The sequence below is a fragment of the Schistocerca serialis genome, chromosome 7, assembly GCF_023864345.2.
Source record: "Schistocerca serialis cubense isolate TAMUIC-IGC-003099 chromosome 7, iqSchSeri2.2, whole genome shotgun sequence".
NCBI classification, from domain to species: Eukaryota; Metazoa; Arthropoda; class Insecta; order Orthoptera; family Acrididae; genus Schistocerca; species Schistocerca serialis.
Window position 1 is genome coordinate 212,049,642 of NC_064644.1, and position 22,335 is coordinate 212,071,976.

The following is a 22,335-nucleotide window of genomic DNA, read 5'->3' on the forward strand; positions in this document are numbered from 1 at the left end:
AAATCTGTATCACAGGTTCACTAAAAGAAGGGATGGATTGATACGAAACATCCTGTGGCATCAATAATTCTCAGATTAGCAACAGAGGCAAGTGTGGGGATTAAGAACTGTAGAGGGAGACCAAGGCTTGAAAACTGTTATGCAGGTTAAACTGGGTGTGGGTTGCAGTAGTTACGTAGAGCTGAAGAGGCTCGCACAGATCGCGTGGAGAGCTGCATCAAACCAATCTTCCACATGTGTGATTAACGTTGAACGTTCTGGCCATGAAAATGTTAACGTCGTTTTGTCTATCCAGTATAGGATGGCTACTCCGAAAGTAAGGTACGATACGTCGCGAAACAGTGAAAATCCGATGAAGCTTTGCACAGATGTGTTGGGCAGTGTCTCTAGTATGCCTGTCGATCACGTCAAGCCGCTCTTTTCAGTGACAGCTGATGAAAAACTAGAAGCATTCCGTGGAAGATGCAGGTTCCGACATTACATGCCAAATAAGCAAAAACCAGTATGGAGTAAAAATGTTTGCGGTAGTGGATGCCAGAATGTTTTACACATTCAACATGGAGGTATATGTTGCGCTACAGCATGAAGGTCCTTACAGACAGGACAACAGACCAGTTGAACTTGTTCAGAGACTTTGCCAACCTATCCTGAATACAGGCCGCAACATAATTTGCGAGATTTATTTTACAAGCTACGAGCTTGCAAACACATTGATTACGAAGAAGACGACCATTTTGGTACCCTGAGGAAGAACAAGAGATAAGTCCCAAGGGGATTTATTAACACTAAAATCTGACAAGTAAAGTCATCTATGTTTGGGTTTCAGAAAAATTGCACGTTAGTCTCTTATGTGCCGAAACGAAATAAAGTGGTGTGGTGTCACCGCCAGACACCACACTTGCTAGGTGGTAGCCTTTAAATCGGCCGCGGTCCGTTAGTATACGTCGGACCCGCGTGTCGCCACTATCAGTGATTGCAGACCGAGCGCCGCCACACAGCAGGTCTAGAGAGACTTCCTAGCACTCGCCCAGTTGTACAGTCGACTTTGCTAGCGACGGTTCACTGACAAAATACGCTCTCGTTTGCCGAGACGATAGTTAGCATAGCCTTCAGCTACGTAATTTGCTATGACCTAGCAAGGCGCCATTATCAGTTGCTATTAATATTGTGAATTATGTAACGGCAAGACCGACGTTCACCATCAATGGATTAAAGTTAAGTATTCCACCAGCTACGTCCGTTTTTTTCTAAAGTCTAAATTCCTTGTCCAGTTCCAGACCTCACGCCAGCCTGCGTGAGCTAAAACGCGTGCCTTTCGGCTTCCTCTAGTTTTCCTGGGTTGGCTCTCCTGCCAATCCACAAGTGCCATTACTACTGTCAACGATGCACCACAATGGAAATATTGACGAAAATACAGGGAATGATAAAAAACCAGAAATTATCACTTTCTAAACTTACTGAGGGTGGAGTTGACGTTGTAGACGGAATGAGTGCAACATACAGTGTAGCTAGAAACACAAGAAAATGTCCAATGGTTGTTTTTTATCGCATCATGAACACACAGCTGCGATAAATGCTGCTATTATTTTAAACTCAAATCAGAAAGAACAACTGAGAAGAATAGAGATTTTGAGGCAGCTTTATTTGCGCTTCTGCATGATCATCTTCAGCGAAGAGTAATGCCATAAACATTGCCAAGGAAGATAACTTAAAGAATTGGAGAGCTTTGCAGTGCGAAAATTTGTGAAGTGGAATCAACTGCGACTTCACGAGGACGGTGTGTGGACTGCAGAAGCAAAAACAGAAAAACAAGATATATTTGTAAGACCTGCAAGGAATACATTTGACTTGAACATTCTGTTACTGTGTGCCAAGACTGTATCGACAAAATATTTGACTGATTACATCCATTATTTTGATAACAGCTAAATTTTATGTATCTCCATTTGTATAAATATTTTTGACCAAAATATTAAATTTATCCTTTAAATATATTTACTGAACTGATTTTTAATTACATTACTTCATTTAATAACGCTTTCCTCCATAACATACAACTAAATGCAAATTCAGAAAGATAGAAACTGCAAGGGTCTGTGAGACCAGCTGCGTGTACTGAAGGACGACATTTCAAAGTTCGCGGCGTCAAAGAGAAACAATACATTAATGAAACGAGATACGACAGTCGGAACACTCGGAAGCGACAGGCGTCTAAAGCTAGCGAAATGAGGGATGCTCAACTACCGGACCTACCGATAGATGGCTCTACCAGCTGATCACTATCGTCTGTATTGCCCGCCATATTTGAATTTGCCAAGAAGTTTCTCTCGGTCTGTACGGTGTATAAGGAATTACGGATTATCGAAATGGTGATTTCTTGTTCTGCTTTCAATTGTACCAAGCGATGGAGTAAGGAAAGTGACTTACCATTTCACAGGTAATAGGACTACCGATACAGTACGACAACAATACAGACTTAGTGCGTTTGCTAATTCGATGTTTTTGAACAGGTTTCCTCTAAAGCACCCAGAGCTGCTGAAGAAGTGGATTACTTCCGTGACGCGGAAAGATTTTAAACCTACGTCTTGAAGTTTTCTTTGCGGAAACCTTTTCCGACAAGATGATTACGTAGTGAGCCCTGGAACGTGGAAGAAACGTCTCAGACGTCAGTTTTTGGCTTTCCGACACATTTGATGCCGCCAATTAAACAGCCACGACGACATGTTAGGATTTTGAGTGACAACGATGCTTCTCCATTTGAGGTAGCTTATTAATTTCCTTGCTATGTGTGTGCTTTTGACTTTTGTGAATTTATTTCGTACGGACACAAATGGGCTACATAGGTCTAAGCAATGTTGTAATACAGTTCCATATTTTTGTTTTTAGCGTTCTGTCCTGGAATCCGTGCTTGATTTGCCCTCTGCAGAAGCTAGTGATTGCGTGGAGAATGTTGTCAATGAGAATTCTTCCGTGGAAAGCATGTCCCATTTATCCAATGCAGAAGCTGCGAATTGTGTCGAAAACGTTAGTATAAGGATGTTTTCACACCCCCAAAGTTTTCTTATAATATTTTTTCATCAAGCCTTGAGTTATTTCAATCATATATAACGAAATTATTTCTTTATTTCATAGTGCAGTTGGTTCTCAAGTAATTGATTGTGGTATACAGTAGAAATGGAAGACATGGCGACCGAAACTTGCAATTTTTTCTCAGACATTGTTCACGAATTAAAACGTAAACTGAAGTGTGTCCGAGAAAAACTTCGAAGAAGAGAGAAGAAAGTGTTTTCCATGGATAACATCATAAGTTCATTGAAGGAGAAGGGGCATCTTCCTGAGAAGTTACATAACTTCCTCAATCATCAGAAAGGAACACAAGTGGAATTAGTGTGCAATTTAGTGGATAACTCTCTCTCGTCAAAGGGTAATAGATACACAACAAATGTGAGAATGTTTGCGATGGCTGTGTACTTTTATTCACCAGCAGCATATGAATACCTGCAAAAATTAATGCCTCTGACCCGTAAATCATTGATTTCCAAATGGGTGGCAAGTGTCGACTGTGAAACTGGCTTCTTAAAAGATGTTTTTAAGTACGTTGATTCGAACCCAATTGTAAGGGAACAGTTCAGCGATTCATGTCTAATTGTAGACAGTGTGGCAATTAGGAAGCAAGTAGTTTGGGACCAAGGAACTAAGCAATACACAGGTTTTTCAGAGTTTGGTGGGGAAGTGCCTCAGTCAAAAGAAGTAATAGAGGCATATGAGGCTCTGGTTTTCATGCTTGTCTCTATTAAAGGCAAATTTATATACCCGATTGCATATTTCTTTATCAACGATGTACAGGCAAATAATCAGGCCACACTGATAATATCCGCTTTAGAGAGGCTGCGTAGTTCTGGCATTAGGGTTTGGTGTGTTACATGTGATGGCTGCAAGGTAAATATAAGCACTTTACGTACACTTGGCTGTACTTTAAATTTTTCCAAGGGTGATTTTAAAAGCTACAATGTTTATTGTATCTTGGACATGTCATGTGACTAAGTTTGCCAGAAATGCTCTAGCAGAAGTATCTGCTATTGAGTCTCCAACTGGCATTATTAGATGGCATTTCATTGAGCAATTGAACAAGGTACAACAAGAAGAAGGTATGACATTTGCCAACAAACTATCAGGACAACATATAAGTTATGTAAATAGAAAAATGAATGTTTCATTAGCTCCACAGACTTTGAGTTCTAGTGTGGCAGATAGTATAGTGTTTTTGAGGAGGGCTGGTGATCCAAATATTAAAGGAAGTGAAGCAACAGTAGAATTTTTGTATAATATTGATAGGATTTTTGATATTCTGAACTTCAGAAATCCATTAGGTAAAGGGTATAAGAGCCCCCTGAGACTTGACAACAAATCTTATTGGCTTGGTATTTAAAATAAAATAAAAAAACTGGTTCAAATGGCTCTGAGCACTATGGGACTTAACATCTATGGTCATCAGTCCCCTAGAACTACTTAAACCTAACTAACCTAAGGACATCACACAACACCCAGTCAACACGTTGGCATTTTCAGACACACTGAAAATTATATCAAAAGCTTAAAAATCTTTGGTGTTCCATTGCTGCTCCATGCAAGAAATACTTTTGCTTTTGGGATAATTTTCAATATGCAATCAGTAAGGCACATAGCTCTGACAAGTATGCTTCGTGTTGAATCTCCTTTGAAGTATTTGCTAACATATAAACTGTCACAAGACCACATAGAGCTTTTTTTCCCCTGCATTCGGTCCAGATGTGGTTGGAACAACAATCCAAATGCATACCAGTTCAAATGTGCCATGAGAAAGTTGCTCTTGGGTAACAATATCACTGCAATGAATGGGAATTGCTCAAATTTTAATGTGTGTTGTTTGCCACCTGTTTATGATTTTCATGCAAGAAAGCATGTAGTAGAAAGTGATGAAAGTGCTGCAGAAAATGAAGTAGAGGAGTGGTGTGCACTTCTTGATAAGATTAAGTTCTCATTTCACAAGTAAAACATACTCTATTATATTGCAGGGTATGTGTCATTGCGCCTTTCAAGGCAGATCACATGCAAAGACTGTCTTCACATACTGAAGCCACCAGTAGTTAAATCTGCATTAGAATGTGATTCTCTCTATGCTTTTCCCAATATGGCCAATAAAAATGCATTTGTAAATTTTGTTAACCAGGGAAAACTGGTTAAAACAAGTGACTGCGTGTACTCTGTTGTAGAATACTCAGAAACTGTTTCAGATGTTTGTGATTGCTGGAGATATGCGACAGAAATATATACAGGCCAAGATTTTGCATTGTGTTAAAAATAAATTTGTAGATTACCCATTTCCTGCTCTTGGTCATGATTACCATTATGAAATTAGGATTGAGTACTTACATCAGACTCAACTTGTTTGTAAGATTGCATCCCTATACTCCTGAATACGCTTAAAAACATGTGGAAAAAAAGCCTGCTGAGAAAATTTTAAACAACAAATCAAGTATAAGGCAGAAGTTAAATAAACTCGTATTGTTTAATCATGTATAGTGCTCAAATTGGAAAAATTATGTAACGGGACATTCTATGCAGATGGGTGTGACATTTTGACAGATTTGTTAAAACTATTTTGTCCATAGAGTTGTTGTTGTGTAATGATGAACTTCAAAATATGAATCACATTGAAGTAAAACTAAGTCTTTACGTCCTGTGTAGATATTGTAAAAAAATTATAATTGTTTATTATATAAGCTTATTTTAAGATGTTTGGTGTTACAAAATATGCACTTGCATTAAAAACGGGTGATTTGTGTGAAATTAATGAAAAAAAAAATGTTCTGAGACTTATTTGACAGATGGCTTTCAGTGTGAGAAAATATTTCCCTCAATAATTACGTTAACTTGAATTTTTCACTTAAAGAAAACAGTTTAATCACAGGATGGGTGTGATCTAATGGAGTATGCTGTGGCCCTTTGTTTCAAACAGTAATGTTTGTGGATACTCTGCAACATAAGAGCAATAAAATTGCTACTCTGTTAATTCTTGTTTTAATACTTCCTATAATGAACACAATGTTCCAGTTGGTCATAAGCATTCTTATTACTTTATAACCATTCTAGAATAAGGGGGCCTGAGTCAGGCAAAACCTGTCTTTATTTTGCTAGGATGTCTTTCTATTATATTTTCCTGTGTCGAGGGGGGGGGGGGGAATGCAAATAATCATATAGAATTATGTTTCTAGCACTACAAAGTACGTAATACAGTGATTACAGGTACACCTGGAAATCTAGGAAATTTCAGTATTCATGTTACATGCCTAATTTTCATCAACATTTACCTTAATTATACGGTTACACTTTTTGCTGATTTGAACTGTGTACTACATGTTAAAAAGATTTTGTTTGGTCATAGTAATAAAAGCATTTCATTTTGTTAATTCATATGTCCCATACGGAACTGAAATTATCAAGTTATGATGACAAAGGAAGGAAATAACATTAAGGAATCTTACTTCACAGAAATTATGTAACAATGGTTACACTTTTTGCTAGTTAACTTTAACATAAGCCATTTGGTTTCCATTAAGAGTGATAGCAGTTGCACGAGTCACATAAAGAACAAAGTTTCCCATAGGGAACTAAAGTATTTTACGTTTGAGTTATTGCAGACGCAAAGTATTGTGATCTTCATATTTCTATTTAAAAAAGTTTGTAACTCAATTTCACAGACATTTTGGAATCTGTGCATACATGTGTGTAGCAAGGTACTTTTCATGTGCCATGTGGAACCTTTAATTTTCTGGTTTAAATATAGTTTATTTCATGAATTACCTTTAATACCAGCACTGTCTGAATGCATTATTTACCATTTAGAAGAAGAAATACTAGTGTACAGAATAACAAACCTCATGAAAAATGAGAGAGATTGTTCTGTACAGAACTTGGAATGGTTCTTTATCAATAGCAGGTAAAAAAGAAGCCTTCTATTAAATGTTCAAAGAAACCAGTCAGTACCTCTTAATTCACCATAGAGGTGATACAGTAATAAAACAATTTACTTTTTTCAGAATTTCTGCTAAGTATTAAAAGAGTGAAGACCTATTCCATTAGTATTTGCTTTACCAATAACCTGTAGTACAAGCACATGTATAAGCAGATAATTATGGGAGTCAAGAGTTATGTTAAAATTAAAGATACTGACTGTTATTACTTGCTCACAAAGCATTGTAGTTGCTGTACAGTTTATACTGTATGTGGTGTACCCAATGTGATTCCTGGAGGACATACTGTTATCCTATGGGAGTGCACTGGTACCACACCTATTGAAAGTATGTTTTGCTGTGGAATAGTTGTATCAGATGTCTGTACCAGAAAACAAATCTCCACTGTGACACCCTCATGTTCTTGGTATGATATTAGCTATTATTACAGGAATACTCTTCACAGGGAGGAGGAAGCATAGTGAGATTTTCTTTTTCATCATTTCCAACATTGTACACAACTTTCTTGCACTTTTATGTTATCACATTTTTCCCTTGATAATCGAAAAGGGTGAGGGGAGGGGGGGGGGGGGGGAAATGTAAGCGAGCTTCATAAAAACTGAAAACTCTACTTGCATCATTTGTTATTTTCAAAATGTTACTCTCTATCCAAATACTGTTCTATTTCTTCAAACCAATTTTGAATTTCTCAGGTTATTACATATTATTTACTGTACATTGTCCACCAATACTTCTGTTGTTTGTAATGTGGCACTACCTTTGTGCCACTGGTAGTGGCTAGTGTACTTTTGCAGGTACGAAAATCGACTGGACTAGAATGTCCTGTCAGTATAGAACAAATTCAGACAATATGGAACTTTTTACACTAAATTTGCAATATAATGTCACCCTTGTCTCACACAGATTGTAGCAGCCATTGGGGTGCCTGTCTGGCCAGCTTCTGTAGCTTTCACTTTCAGGTTTGTTTTTGGCTTGGGCCGTATACTGACAACTAGTCATTCCAGTGGTTGACACCATGTCAAAGACTGGAACCAAGATTCACAGAAATAGAATTCTATGGTTGTAATTCAAAGTGTAATTAATTTTGCTCACTGACATGTTTTGAATTCAATTTTAAAATTGTTTGGGTGTCAGACTGGAAAATTACAGTTTTAAGACACCCCAACCTTAAAATTAACAGCTGTGATCGAGGTTATTTTCAACAAGTTCCTTCACTTCCTAGATCATCATGGATCAGTCCAATATAATATTATTACTAGACTTAACTTCCAAATGATACAAGTCATGCATTTACGAGGAGCCTTAACATTGGGCTTTGTGTTTGTCTCATTTAAATGTATTTCTTGTCTCATATCAAAGACTGAAGCACTGTTAAAAACTGGTGCTTCTACCATATCACTCAGTTTAAATACACCGTGTCATGTACAGGCGTTAATAAAATCATGGCATTTAAATTACTGATCAAACAGAGAGCCAAATTCGTAAGTGCATGTTGCAATTACAGTGTCAGCATATATGCAGATCGGTAATGCAGCACTTCAGATAAAGAAAAAATAACGATTTTTTCCGTTTATACGTAAGTAATACTTTAATAGTTCAGTTGTAATTTCTGTTGTCAGTAAAGATACCCCTAAGCAAACGATGTCAACTTTTTTTCAAGAGACGTCTTCACTGTTGTCCACACTTGATTTTCCGAATTATACCAGCTTCGGCAAGTAAGGTAATTTGTTGACCTCCATTGAATCTTAAATAGTGTTTTAAAACGGGCAAATAAGTAAAGCACTCATAAAATAGTAAACAATTTATAGATCAGCTTGTCAAACTTTCAAAACACACTCGAATTTAGGAATTTCATAGCAGAACTGTCACCGTTTTTTCTCGCTAGATTAGAAACACTTCATTATGTTGATGTGTAGATATCTAGAACATCCAATATAAAATACTTATGAGGGCGCAGAACGAAAAACATTTTCATCCGTGTTTTGATACTTTGTTTTTTGCCGAATTCAGATATGGCGGACTGACACTCAACGTTCTCTTGCCGGCACGCGCTACAGCCATCTATCGGTAGGTCCGGTAGTTGAGCATCCCTCATTTCGCTAGCTTTAGACGCCTGTTCGGAAGCGCATCAGAGACGTAACTTTGTGCAGGGAAATGGGTGTGTCCAAGCTACTGCGAGGTAAGAGGACGTAGTATTTGCAAACGAACGGGAGAAAACGTGAGTAAATACTATCAAAATGCAAAACAGAGTCCATGAATATACAAACCAAAGCTTCACAAAATCGTTCTCGGTGTCCACAGGTCCAGATCAATTACACGAAATCGCGTTTGATATATAAAACAAACTTGTCAGCTAAGAACTTGGAAAACACGACAACGGTAAGGACGGAAACGAACATATGCCATTAATTTCAGCAAAATATACAAATTAAGGATTGGACGATAAAATTAATGCAGACGGTTTTCTAACATGCCTCATGTATGCAGATGTCTTGTGTTCTGATTTAGACTTGTGGCAATGTGGCTTATTTTGCTGTGCAGGCACATGACACACTCAGTGTAAAATAAAATCTAAAGTGCACATATGATTTAAATGACAGCATAATGTGATGCATCATATTCCATAACCTAAAAAGAACTTGTATGTATGTATTTTCAGGAAAATAATAAGATACCCACTGAGGATGCTACAACTGTGGTGAACCACGTTTGGGTGATGAATTAAAACAATAATTTGTGTACTTACAAAAACGTGGACTCATCTTTAATTCATTAACATTTTTCTGCAAGCTCTGGAACTGAGTCCAAACTCAAATAGGCCTATGATGTAAATAGACTGTTGTATTATAGAAGATGAGAAGATGAAACTCTCAGGAATACCTGTAATACTACCTTTACGACATAGTTCTCCAGTTGGCCAACTCTTAAAGTTGCTGGGCATATAACTGATGAACTGCAAGAGGAAATTATCAACAAATGAGGCCTATGGTCTATGGGCAAGTATTCCACAGGGGATACTCAGGATCCACTATTTTATGTGTATTAATAATCTTGTATTGCATATATATTTATTGTAAATGGTGTCGAAATAGTGGTAAGAAAATGTGTCGAATAGCAAGTATAGACTGTTGGGTCAGGAGAACTGAGAAAACTGAATCCCTTTCTCCAAAACCAGATTTCACACAATAATGCCCAAAATGATACAATGTAGTGGTAAAATATTGACATGTTTTGTGAAAATATGTATAACTGTTGAAAATAAAGAATGATAACACTCACAATTTTGTGTGATGTGGTCAGAGGTAAAAATGTAAAATGAGTGTTATGTTGTATATTTCTGTTGACAATGAAGAAAGATACCAGCCTTAACTTTGTGAGTTGTAGTCACATGAAATTGTAAAGTGAATGTAAATAAATGGACATAATAATCCATTGGCACTACTGATGAGCTGACAAGAAAAATTTTATTGTCTCTGAGGTCAGTGTCTATAATATTTTTACAAGGAGATGGGAGGTGTCACAGAATCCAATATTAAGACATGAAATATCGCATTAAGTGTACTTTGTATCTAAGAGCTGTCTTGGGGAGACAGCAGAAGCATATGTGCAATCATTTACTCAAGCACAATCAGTATGAGACAGGCTCTCATTGGCAATAAGTTTCCTTGAGAATTACACTGAGTTCTGTCTTGGAGCACACTTTTAGCTTGTTGGTTCTTTACAGGTTTGAGTCCTGCAACTGCCCGCATGAAAGTCGCTTTTCAGTTGCATCAGTCGAGGTAAGCCCTTGTCAGTCAAACATGTAATCCTTACTCCCTCTCATTATTTCTTTATGGCTGTCCATCCTGTCTTATGGCATTGTTTTGCACAAAAAAAGAGTATAGCATTGAAGATAATTCATGAGAAATAATTACTGATAGACGGTGTGTGTGTGTGTGTGTGTGTGTGTGTGTGTGTGTGTGTGTGTGTGTTTTTGTGTGTTTGTTTTGCTGCTGTTGATCATGGTAAGACGCTGTGTTGGGTTTCTACTGACAAATCATCTCTCTGCTCTAATGCCCCTGCATTAGGCAACATGCATATGCAACGTCACGGTTGCTGAGTTAAGTGCAGTACGGTACTAAGCATTCCTACTATGGGTTGAAAGCCCCATAGCTTTAGTAGTATTAAATATTTGAATGTTGTTAATTTTATCACATTAATATACACTGTTCCAAGTCACATTTCATGGCCACTGTTACAAGGAGTGGAGACATTATTTCATCGGTATTACCAGGTAACTTCTATGTTAAGTGTTAATTGGCGCCGGCCGGGGTGGCCAAGCGGTTCTAGGCGCTACAGTCTGGAACCGCGCAATCGCTATGGTTGGGTTAGGTTTAGGTAGTTCTAAGTTCTAGGGGACTGATGACCTCAGAAGTTAAGTCCCATAGTGCTCAGAGCCATTTGAACCATTTGCTAATTGGCAGTGGGAACAATCATGGGTGTTAAATCATCATCAGCTGATTAAAATACAGGGCTATTCAAAATCAAGAAACAGATTTCAGACACTTATATCTTCCTAATTACAAACGGTAGCACCATCATTCCAACGTTTCTGGACATACAACAGTTTAAATTTTGAATTCTAGAACTAGACTTGCTTCAAAACTGTTTATATCCTCAACATGAAGGTGATTCAAATGACTTCATCTTCATGCAAGATGGTACCCCGGCTCATTTATCTAACAAGGGAACCTCACCATCGCACCCCCCTCAGATTTAATTCTAAGTTGGCACAGTGGATAGACCTTGAAAAACTGAACACAGATCAATCGAGAAAACAGGAAGAAGTTGTGTGGAACTTAGAAAAAGTAAGCAAAATATACTAACTTAGTAGTCCATGCGCAACATAAGCAAAAACAAGGACAGGGTGAGCTCAGGAGCATCGTGGTCCTGTGGCTAGCGTGAGCAGATGCGGTACGAGAGGTCCTTAGTTCAAGTCTTCCCTCGAGCGAAAAGTTTAATTTTTTGTTTTCAGTTTATGTCACAAACTCTTATGTTTTCATCACTTTTTGGGAGTGATTATCACATCCACAAGGAAACCTAAATCGGGAAAGGTAGAAGAATCTTTTTACCCATTCGCCAAGTGTACAAGTTAGGTGGGTCCACAACATATTCCTGTCATTTGACACACATGCCGTGACCAGTGTCGTATAGAATATATCAGATGTGTTTTCCTGTGGAGGAATCGGTTGACCTATGACCTTGCGATCAAATGTTTTCGGTCCCCATTGAAGAGGCACGTCCTTTCGTCGACTAATCGCACTGTTTTGCGGTGCGGTCGCAAAACACAGACACTAAACTTATTACAGTGAACAGAGACATCAATGAACGAATGGACAGATAATAACTTTACGAAAATAAAGAAAGTAAACGTATCACTCGAGGGGAGACTTGAACCAAGGACCTCTCGTTCCGCAGGTGCTCACGACACCACGGCGCACCTATGCTTACATTATCCTTGATGTTGCCTATCTTGCGCATGGACTACTCAGTTTGTATATTTTGCTTATTTTTTCATAGTTCCACACAACTTCTTCCTCTTTACTCAATTGATGTGTGTTCAGTTTTTCAAGGCCTATCCACTGTGTCAACTTAGAATTAAATCTGAGGGGGTGCGATGGGGAGGTTCCCTTGTAAGTACATTCAATGTTACCTTAATGACACCATTCCAGGTGTTGGACTGGAAGAAGAGGAGCAGAAGATGAACTTCATCACCAGTGACCTCCCAGGTCTCCAGATCTGACTTCTATGTCTGAGGTTATGTAAAAGACCACTTTTTTATCCCCATCCCCTTTTGTCTGACACCCTTAAAGTCGCATTGTTGAAGCTGTGAATTTGATAACAAGAGACGAGTTGCTTTGTGTGTGGCAGGCAGTGGGCCACAATTTCAATATTTGTTGTGTAACACATGGTGCTCACAATGAATACATAAAAATTTGAATTTCTCTTTCCAGTAATGTTGGAATCATTTTCCTATATTTTGTAGTTTTAAATCTCTTCCATCTTTTTGAATAAACCTGTAAAATTGGTATTTTATTCATTAAAAACATGAAAATAACTCAAACAAGAAATTTGATGCAAGATCCTTTTTTTCGACAGAAACAGAAAAACTGGAATAACACCAAAGACTTTCTACGTAATGTTGGAACATTGTTAAGATATAATACTATCAATCTCAAAAATACTTTCATATTCCCTACTTTATAGGTGAGCTGCACTTTCCCAAATTTTTTCCAATAGAACAATGCTGAGCATTTGCCTTCCCTGCTGCCAGTCTGGTACGCCCATTCCATTTCATATCACTTTGCAATGTTATGCCTAGATATTTGAGTGATGTGATTATGTCAAGCAGCACACTACTAATGGTGTATTTGAATGTTGCAGTATTGCTTTTCCTAGTCACCTGTATTAATCTACATTTTTCTGCCCTTATAGCAAGTTGCAGTTCATCACACCACCTAGAAATTCTGTCCAGGTCACATTGTCCGCTCCTACAGTCACTCAACGACAACACTTTCCATACAGCAAGACATCATCAGGTGACGGCAATAAATTGCTGTGCAGCCTGACAGTCAGATCATTTATGTGAATATAGAGTAACAGTGGTCCTATCACACTTCCGTGTGGCACTCATGGTAATACACTTGTCTCTGATGAACACCCACTGTCAATGACAACACTCTGGCATCTATTATCTAAGAAGTCTTCAAACCACTTACATGTCTAGGAACCTTGTCCACATGCTCTGACCTTTGTCAACAGTGTGCAGTGGACACTTTCTGGAAAGTTAGGAATATGGAATCTGCCTGTTGTCCTCCACCGATGGTTTATAGGATGTTGTTAAAAAAAGGTGAGCTGGGTTTGGCTTGAGTCATGCTTTCTAAATATGTACTGATTTGTGGTTACAAGCTTTCTGTTTTAAAGAAATTTATTATATTCAGACTCAGAATGTGTTGAAAACTTCTGCAGCAAATAATTGTTATGGATATTAGTCCGTAATTATAACATACTGACAAATTTTACCAACAGAATAACAATATAAAAATATGTATTTTTTTAAGAATTCAGTACCATGTCATGGGAATATTCACATGCCAAGGGAACTATTATAACTTACCAGTGGTGTGTTTTTCTTTCTTTCTACCACACTATTGTAACTGAACTTGTAAGTTTTTGAATACTGGTACTATACATCTTCATGACACAACACACACCATTAAAAAATTAAATTATCAATACAGTCCAACACATGAACAAAATTGTAGCACTAAAATAATAGTGAACAATAAATGCAAGTCTTTTTTGTCTGCAGAAAAGTGTTATTACACATGAAGAAGTTACCTCATAATTGTTACTGTCATAAATATATTTGTATTTGATTGTTTAATGAGGAAGGTCAATAGCAGTTACTGATGAGAAAAGCATCTCTCTGTGTAATTTTCAGTTTTTTCTGGTACTGTTTATGATTGAGAGTAAATATTCTGTGTAAAACTACTGTTAGTGTGGAAACTATTCGGCTTAACAAGTTACGGGCCCAGTTTCAGTAAACTGTTGTTGGCAAATCTTCTTCTCAACTGTATTTAGTACAGTTAAGTGTTAAAAAGAAAAATTTTAAGCATGCTAGAAAATACAGTTGCAAGTTGATGTTAAAGTGTCGACAAATGAGTTTAGAGCACTGTCAGTTGAATTTTGAGGTTAGAAGCATTAACAGCTGAGTTTTAGGTTAAAGATTTCCATTCAGAAAGTAACTTGTGATCATATAGTGTGCACGTGGATCAAGGTCTGCAGAAATGGGTACGTTGCTTTATAAGGTACAAAAATCATTACTCCAAGAATTTGACTGGTGAGGCTGGAAAAGGAAGGTATTCAAGTACCATGAAGGTGTTTTGAATGTCATTGACAAAACATTACTGAAGCTCCAGCCACTCCTTTTATTCCCTTTTCTATGAAGATCTCTTTACGTTTCCTGTAGGCAGTGTCTGTGTTTCCTATAGTCATGCATGCTTCCATAACGTTGCATTTCTCATCTAGTAATTCTTTTTATCTGATTCATTTGTTGCATTTTTACATTTTCTTCTTGTGTTACTTATCTTCAGTAACTAATGTGTTACCCATGGATTTCTATTGAACTTTGTCTTTTTGCTTATTTGATTCTCTGTTATCTCACTGTTTCATCTTTAAAAGCTACCCATTTGTCTTGCATTTCTTTCACCTGTTTTAGTCAACCATTGCCTACTTTTGCTACCTTTGAAATTGTCAGCAACTCTAAAACCAGATTTGCCCCTGGAAAACTTTTACAATTGCAAATTTCGTTTTGAAAGCTCTGTCTTACTATTACATTATAAATCTGAAAGTTTATGGTGTGTATTTTGTACAACTAATTGTAAGTTAAGAACAGAAGACCCATCAACAGCTCTAAGTTCTCTCAGAAGCCAATGTAACCACAAAAATGATTTGAAAGCATCACATGCATCTATATATTGAGCCCCAGTTGGCAGAAGAATGACACACTACCATAGTTTACTCTTTCACACAACTGCATCACCTTGAAACTCAGCCGTCCCGAGTGGCTGTGCAGTTCTAGGTGCTACAGTCTGGAGCCGAGCGACCGCTACGGTCGCAGGTTCGAATCCTGCCTTAGGCATGGATGTGTGTGATGTCCTTAGGTTAGTTAGGTTTAATTAGTTCTAAGTTCGAGGCGACTGATGACCTCAGTAGTCAAGTCGCATAGTGCTCAGAGGCATTTGAACTATTTTTTGAAACTCAGGCAGAGCATCATTAGTCTACTTTTCCCCAGCATGATTGATATTAATGTAAGCTTCAATACTGCGTTCATCGGTTTCCTCAGCATTAATTCCTTCTGTAATTGTCATTTTAATATACCAAACAGTGGAAAATCTGAAATGGATTAATGACAAAATTCCAAAAAATACAGGTTGCTACTCACAATACAGTGCAGATGTTGAGCTGCAGATAGGCAGGACAAAAAGACTGCCAAACATTTAAGCTTTCAGCCAAAAAGGCCATCGTCAATGTGCTGAGGTCAGAAGGGTTACAGGAACATAGGATATACTGCAGAGAGAGTTCTCATCTGTGTTGGCCACTGTTTTGTTGGTGACCATGCACATTCAGACGGACAGATTGTTGGATGCTAGGCCCACATAGAACACAGAACAGTGGTTGCAGCTTAGCTTATAGATAACATACTGGTTTCACAGGTTGCTCTGCCTGTGATGGGATAGGTGAGGCTTGTGAACGGTCTGGAGTAGTTGGTGGCAGGAGGATGTATGGGACAGGTATTGCATCTAGGTGTATTATCAGGATATGTGCCCTGGGGCAAGAAGTTGCGAGCAGGCGTTGTGTATGTGTGGATGAGGATATTGTGTAGTTTTGGTAAATGGCAGAATACCACTGTGGGAGGGGTGGAAAGGATAGTGGTTAGGACAACCCTCATTTCAGTGCATGACAAGTGGCAGAGCATGTGATTCAGTTGCTCCAGTTCTGGGTGGTACTGAGTCACAAGTGGAATACTCCTCTGTGGTAAGATGGTGGGACTTCGGTACGTGGAGAGGTAAGGCATGCGAGATCTATTTGTGTACGAAGGTGGGAATGTAATTACAGTCTGTGAAGACATCAGCGAGACCCGTGGTGTATTTCAAGTGGGACTACTCATCATTACAGATGCAGTAGCTACGGGTGACTAGGCTGTATGAAATGGGTGGTAGCTGTTGAAGTGGAGGTATTTCTGGTGCTTGGAAGAGTTGATATGGATGGACATACAGACATAGCCATCTTTGAGTGGAGGTCAATATCATGGAAGGTACCTTGTTGGGTTAAGGAGGACCAGATGAAGTGAGTGCGAGATGAGGTGTTGAGGTTCTGGAGGAATGTGGATAGGGCACAGCACCCTCACAACACGATCCAGATCACAAAAAAGTCATAAATGAATGTGAACCAGGTAAGGTTTTTCGTATTCTAGGTGGTTAGAAAGGATTCCTCCACATGGCTCATGAGTATGTTGACATAGCATGCTGCCATGCGGGTGCCCATTGCCATACTCTGTATTTATTTGCTGGCGATGCCTTCAACGGGGAAGTAATTGTGGGTGAGGATATAGTTGGTCATTGTGACTAGGAAGTAGGTTGTAGGCGTGAAATCCATTGGGCATTGCGAAACGTAGACTTCAATAGTGGCAAGGCAAATGGCATTAGGAATATTGGTGTAAACGGATGTGGCATCAATAGTGACAAGCGGGATACCATGTGGTACCACCAACGCAATGACAATCTTCTAACTTCTCTCGTTAACCCTACCCTCTGTCTAACCTCCTGACTTCACCTAGCCGCCCTTCCCTCTCTCTACCTTGTCCATGTACGCTCCCATAAGCAGCACTTTACCATCCTCCACTCCTGCCCTGCTACCTCTCCCCTTCCTCACCCCAGCCACCTCTTTACCACTACCACCCAGATTGCTTCTCTCATCATGCACTGCTGCTCACAGTCTGGCCTGAGCAGTCAGAGACTGTAGTCATGTGTGTGTGAGTTGTGTTTGCATGTGAGTGTTGTCTAATTCTGATTAAGGCCTTTTAGACCAAAAGCTTACTTGTTTGATAGTCTTTTTGTTCTTTGTATCCTCTACTCAACATCTGTGCTATATGGTGAGTAGCAAACTTTGCTTTTCATAATTTTGACATTTTAGTATACCTAAGTATTTGTTTCAGCAGTTCATGATGCACCTGTGTTTTTGCAACTTGAACTATCAAAGCTAGATTAACTACGTACGTTAAATTTTGTGTTGTGGGCTGTATTAAGTTCATCAGATTTTCAACTATGCCGAAATAGAGTTCAGCTTTATTTAAAGCTAGTGACCTACCTGCTATCCATCTTCTTTCTGTTGGTAAAGTTAATGATTTTGATCCATCACGCCGCATTTCTGTAAATTCCTCATCGTAAATGCAGACTGATTTATTTGAATCCAATTTTCTAAGTTCTTGATTTACAAAGCTCGCTAGTAATCAGGATCGTCTACAGTGATGTGGAAGCAATTAGACAACTGCTGTTCAATACATGTATTCTCGCGATCAGCAGAGCTCATTGTAGCCCACCCAAAATCACCTTGCAGTCATTTATTTAAGATACTCAGGATATTCACAGTACCTCCTCAATACATACATTTACATACGAAATTTGTTATTAATAACCCATCCCAATTCAAAAATTACTGTATAGTGCATAGGTACAACACTAAAAGAAAGTTGATCATCACTATTCTGGGTTAAATCTTACTTTGGCACAGAAAAGGGTAAACTATGCTGCCACAAAAATCTTAGATCATTTGTCAAATTGCATTAAAAGTCTGACATAAGCAATCCAACATTTAAAAACAAGTTTAAAAAAATTTCTGAATGACAACTCTTACTCAATAGATGAATTTTTAGATACGAAGCAGTAAAAATAATTGTGTAAAGAAAACTTATGTTAAAGTGACATGATTCACATCGTTATGAAATGTCATATACATGATCTGTGGAACAAGTATTTATTTTTGTATGTAGGATGTATCTGAGGCTGACGTGCTTGTGGATTGTTGGGTGGTTTGCTGTGCTGCGGATAATTGTACTGTTCGGTGTTGGTTTTCTATACACTGAAAACCAGTTCATATTTTTTTTGGTTTCTGTTGTGATGTCAAGTAAATCTATGTACCTGTCTCTTCAGTATTGATGACTCTGTGTATTCTGAGCATCCAATCGTGTGTTTCATCTGTCGAGCAAATTATGTCATCAGCATAACTGTACCAGTGTATTACTTTGTACTGTTTTGTTTTTATTATTTCTCCAAAGATTTTGTTTTCAAGGTGGTTAAGGAAGATGTTGGCCAGTAGGCCATTAATCGGTGACCCCATGTAGGATGTAGAATTCGTCTATAACTCTGAAATAATTTTAACCTGTGATTACCTTCAAAATAGTAGAGACTTCCTGTGAATGTGTTTTTGGTATTATATTTGTCCAGTGTAGTTGTCTTTCAATTACTTTGATTGTTTCTTCAGTTGGTATGCGGGCGTGCATTGATTTGGTGATAAAACAAAACAATAATTTGTGTTCTTGCAAAAAAGTGGATCCAAGCTTAATCCATTGTCCATTTATATATTTAAAATGGGTATTACATGACGATCCACTGCGAAAGGCACTGTCTAGCGCAACAGCCATCTGGTGGTAGAACAACAGTTCTAAACTGCCGTCAATCCATGCATGCGCAGTAGGCAGCAATAACTCAACATGAAAGATGTACCACAGTGCCTTCGGCTTGTTGTTTGCATATTGTTAGGTAGCTAGTGCTTAATGTTTACTTTTTTATTTTGGAGATTTTGCGCATTTTTTTTAATTTATTTTTTTTCCAATAAGTAGGTTTCATAATTGCAGGAAAATAGCTTTTTTTGCAGTAGACTTTTTTATACTAGCTGTTTGTGAAAGCATTTCTTTCTATTGATTGCTTCATATTCTAGAAATTAAATGGAGCAAAGAGGCATTAAGTATCTTAAATCTGGCATACAGCAAGGAAAGGGGGTACGTATGACCGGCTAAATCAGAATAAGGTATGTCAGCAATTGTCTCTTTCTGAGTAATGTGCATATAAAGTTATGCAGTGATTTTTGATTTGAATCTTAATGCTTTAGTTTATGAAGGCTCATCTTTGATTTTATTACATCTCTTGTTTTATTTCAGCATGCCAGAAAAGAGAAACTGGCAGTGATAGGGGAGAAAGTCCATGCAGTTTGGCCCAGTGTGACAGACGATGACTGCATAAAACTGAGCAGCACATATACATAGTCCAAAATTGGAAAAATAACAGAAGTGCACTTTTAAGTACTGGTCCTTTAAAGTGTTTAAAATTGCTTAACATACATCCATAACAACTTTTGGAGTGGTGGGCTGCACTATTCTGTGGCTAAAAGCCAGACTCTTAAAAGATTCCGTAGTAGCCACATACATATTGTTACAACCAGCCTGCAATGGAACAGGGCATTTATCGGGATTTTATTCAAGATCCAGGCTGGTATGATCACAAAATGCATACACATTTTATTTAATTCTTACTTTCGAGAATGTGAGACAGCCTGCCTCATGACTGTGTCACACTTGCTAATTCCATCTTCTGTCATAGACAGCATTTTCACAAAACAGGCCATACCCATCGTCCCAGAGCTTTACAAGAGATTAGACAGATCTGTTTGTGTTTGTGTGTCTGTTTGTGTACTGGACATGTGCTTCAGGTATATCACATGGTTATGGTGTAATAGATCTACGTGAACCAGTGTGTAGTTACAGATATGCATGCTTGGGACGCTGGAGCATAGGTGTACAGGTTACGCACATCATGTAATTGGGGCTTAGAGCAGATGCTATCTCTGCTTATACTGGCATGTGTCATGTGTTCTGATCATAACATGTTCTAAGCTCCAGAAGCCCTGCATTTTCCCAGAAATGTCAACTTGCCAGTATCGCATAGTATGACATCAATCAGCGGTAACTCATTAGATGGAACTGTCAATCCCTCACTTTGGGAGCTATGAATTACCATTCATTGTCTCGTATCTGTGTCGAGATACTTGTGTTCAAAACAATATACTTTAGATTGAAATTTTTAGCACCTCTCTAACCAGGTGCAAAATTTGTGCTTCACATCTTTCATGATCATGTGTAGATATGAGCAGAAAATACTGTTTACATATCTGATGCTTCACCCTAAAATTTTTATCTTTTGTTGTTGAAGCAACAGTTGCTAGAGTACACTGAAATTTGTAATAAGTGATAACTGGTAACCCTGGTCCACAATGAGTTTGGTCAGAAACTGTTAGTCTTTTGTATCATGTGTAATTAACTTCAAGTATCGTGCCACCTGTACTGAGTTTATTAAGTGAGTTTCCAACAACCCTCTTTCTGCATTCACTATGGCTGTTATTAGGAAATTATATTCCTTTTCCAATTCATTGCACATTGCCATTAATTGTACCAACTGTTTATTTACCATTATCAGAATCAATGCTTATTGTAACTTCCTATTCATCCTATTCTCATACTGTTCCACATGTGTACTTAATTTCTGAACTCCATTGATGAGTATCTTCAAAACACATTGATCATCTGATTAAAACTCATTAGGCAATTTTGATATGAAACAGTTTTCAAAAGTCTCCATCTTAAAGGTCTTTGAATACTAGAAGTTAAATTTAATGATAATGTGTACCTATTAAATATACCATTTCGAGTAGACCACCACACCCTAAAACACCAAGTTCTGCACACGTAATCTACAAAATGATTTTTTAATACACATCAGTGGAAAAGATTTTTGATAAGTTTTTTCATTTGGTTTTAATTGCTATTGAGATCTGCTAAATAAAAGTTTAAATAATTTTTTCAACATTTTATGTCACAAAACTTGTCACATTTTTTTTAATGGCTCCAAAGAGTCTTATAGCATAAGGCTTTACAGCAAGATGCCAGATTTTACCTTCCTATTTCGTACACATTAAGAGAAATGATAAATATAACATGTAAAAAGTAAACTTCCATTAAACGTAATTTGAAAACAGGACATAGCTTTTATTTTGTTACATTTAGTGTCTGTTGATTCAGTGCTAACCATATGCATATTCAACAGTTTCTTCTTCCTCCTCAAGTTGTTTTCTTTCAGACAGTCTCAATTGATAAACTTATGCTTCAGTTGTTTTTCATTTAGAACTCAGCTGCTGTAATTCATTGATCATCAATGCCCTTCAGTATCGATAGTGAAAAGGCCCCAGGTTTCAAACCCAGCCTTTGCAAAGTCTCGATTCTACCTATATTCCCACTGTTAAACAGATTTGGTCGAGGTAATTTTAGTATAATGGGGTAATTTGTGTGTAAATGACAATTTTTTTCCATAATACTTAACCTAATCTTCTCACTGTAATGGGCCACCCTCCTCTAACATTACCTTTATTTTACATAACTAACCGATACCATGTATATTATCGATTCTTGTGTAGGTGAACATTATATCAGCTGTCTAACTGAAATTAACTTCATATGATTTTGTATACAATGTGTTATGTTAAAGGCTAAAATGTATAAAAAGAAATTAATTTGTTACACTCAGTATGCATGGTTTTAAAAATAATCAAAATTACAAAATTACTGACATACTTCAAATTCATATTATTAACAGCACAATCTAACACTAATTAATAAATTTATTTCTGGATTCATTTACATAATAATGATATACACTCCTCGAAATTGAAA

General features: G+C 37.7%; 2 long non-coding RNA genes across 3 annotated transcripts in view; one reads left to right on the forward strand and one right to left on the reverse strand.

Annotated features, from left to right (window-relative positions):
* LOC126412561 (uncharacterized) overlaps nt 1-22,335 on the reverse strand; it is a 570,924-nt gene that overhangs the window by 274,615 nt on the left and 273,974 nt on the right. The gene's annotated exons all lie outside the window — the stretch shown is intronic.
* LOC126412557 (uncharacterized) lies at nt 9,136-10,294 on the forward strand. The gene is made up of 3 exons (XR_007575305.1): nt 9,136-9,231; nt 9,315-9,392; nt 9,673-10,294. It is a non-coding gene; the product is annotated as an uncharacterized LOC126412557 (long non-coding RNA).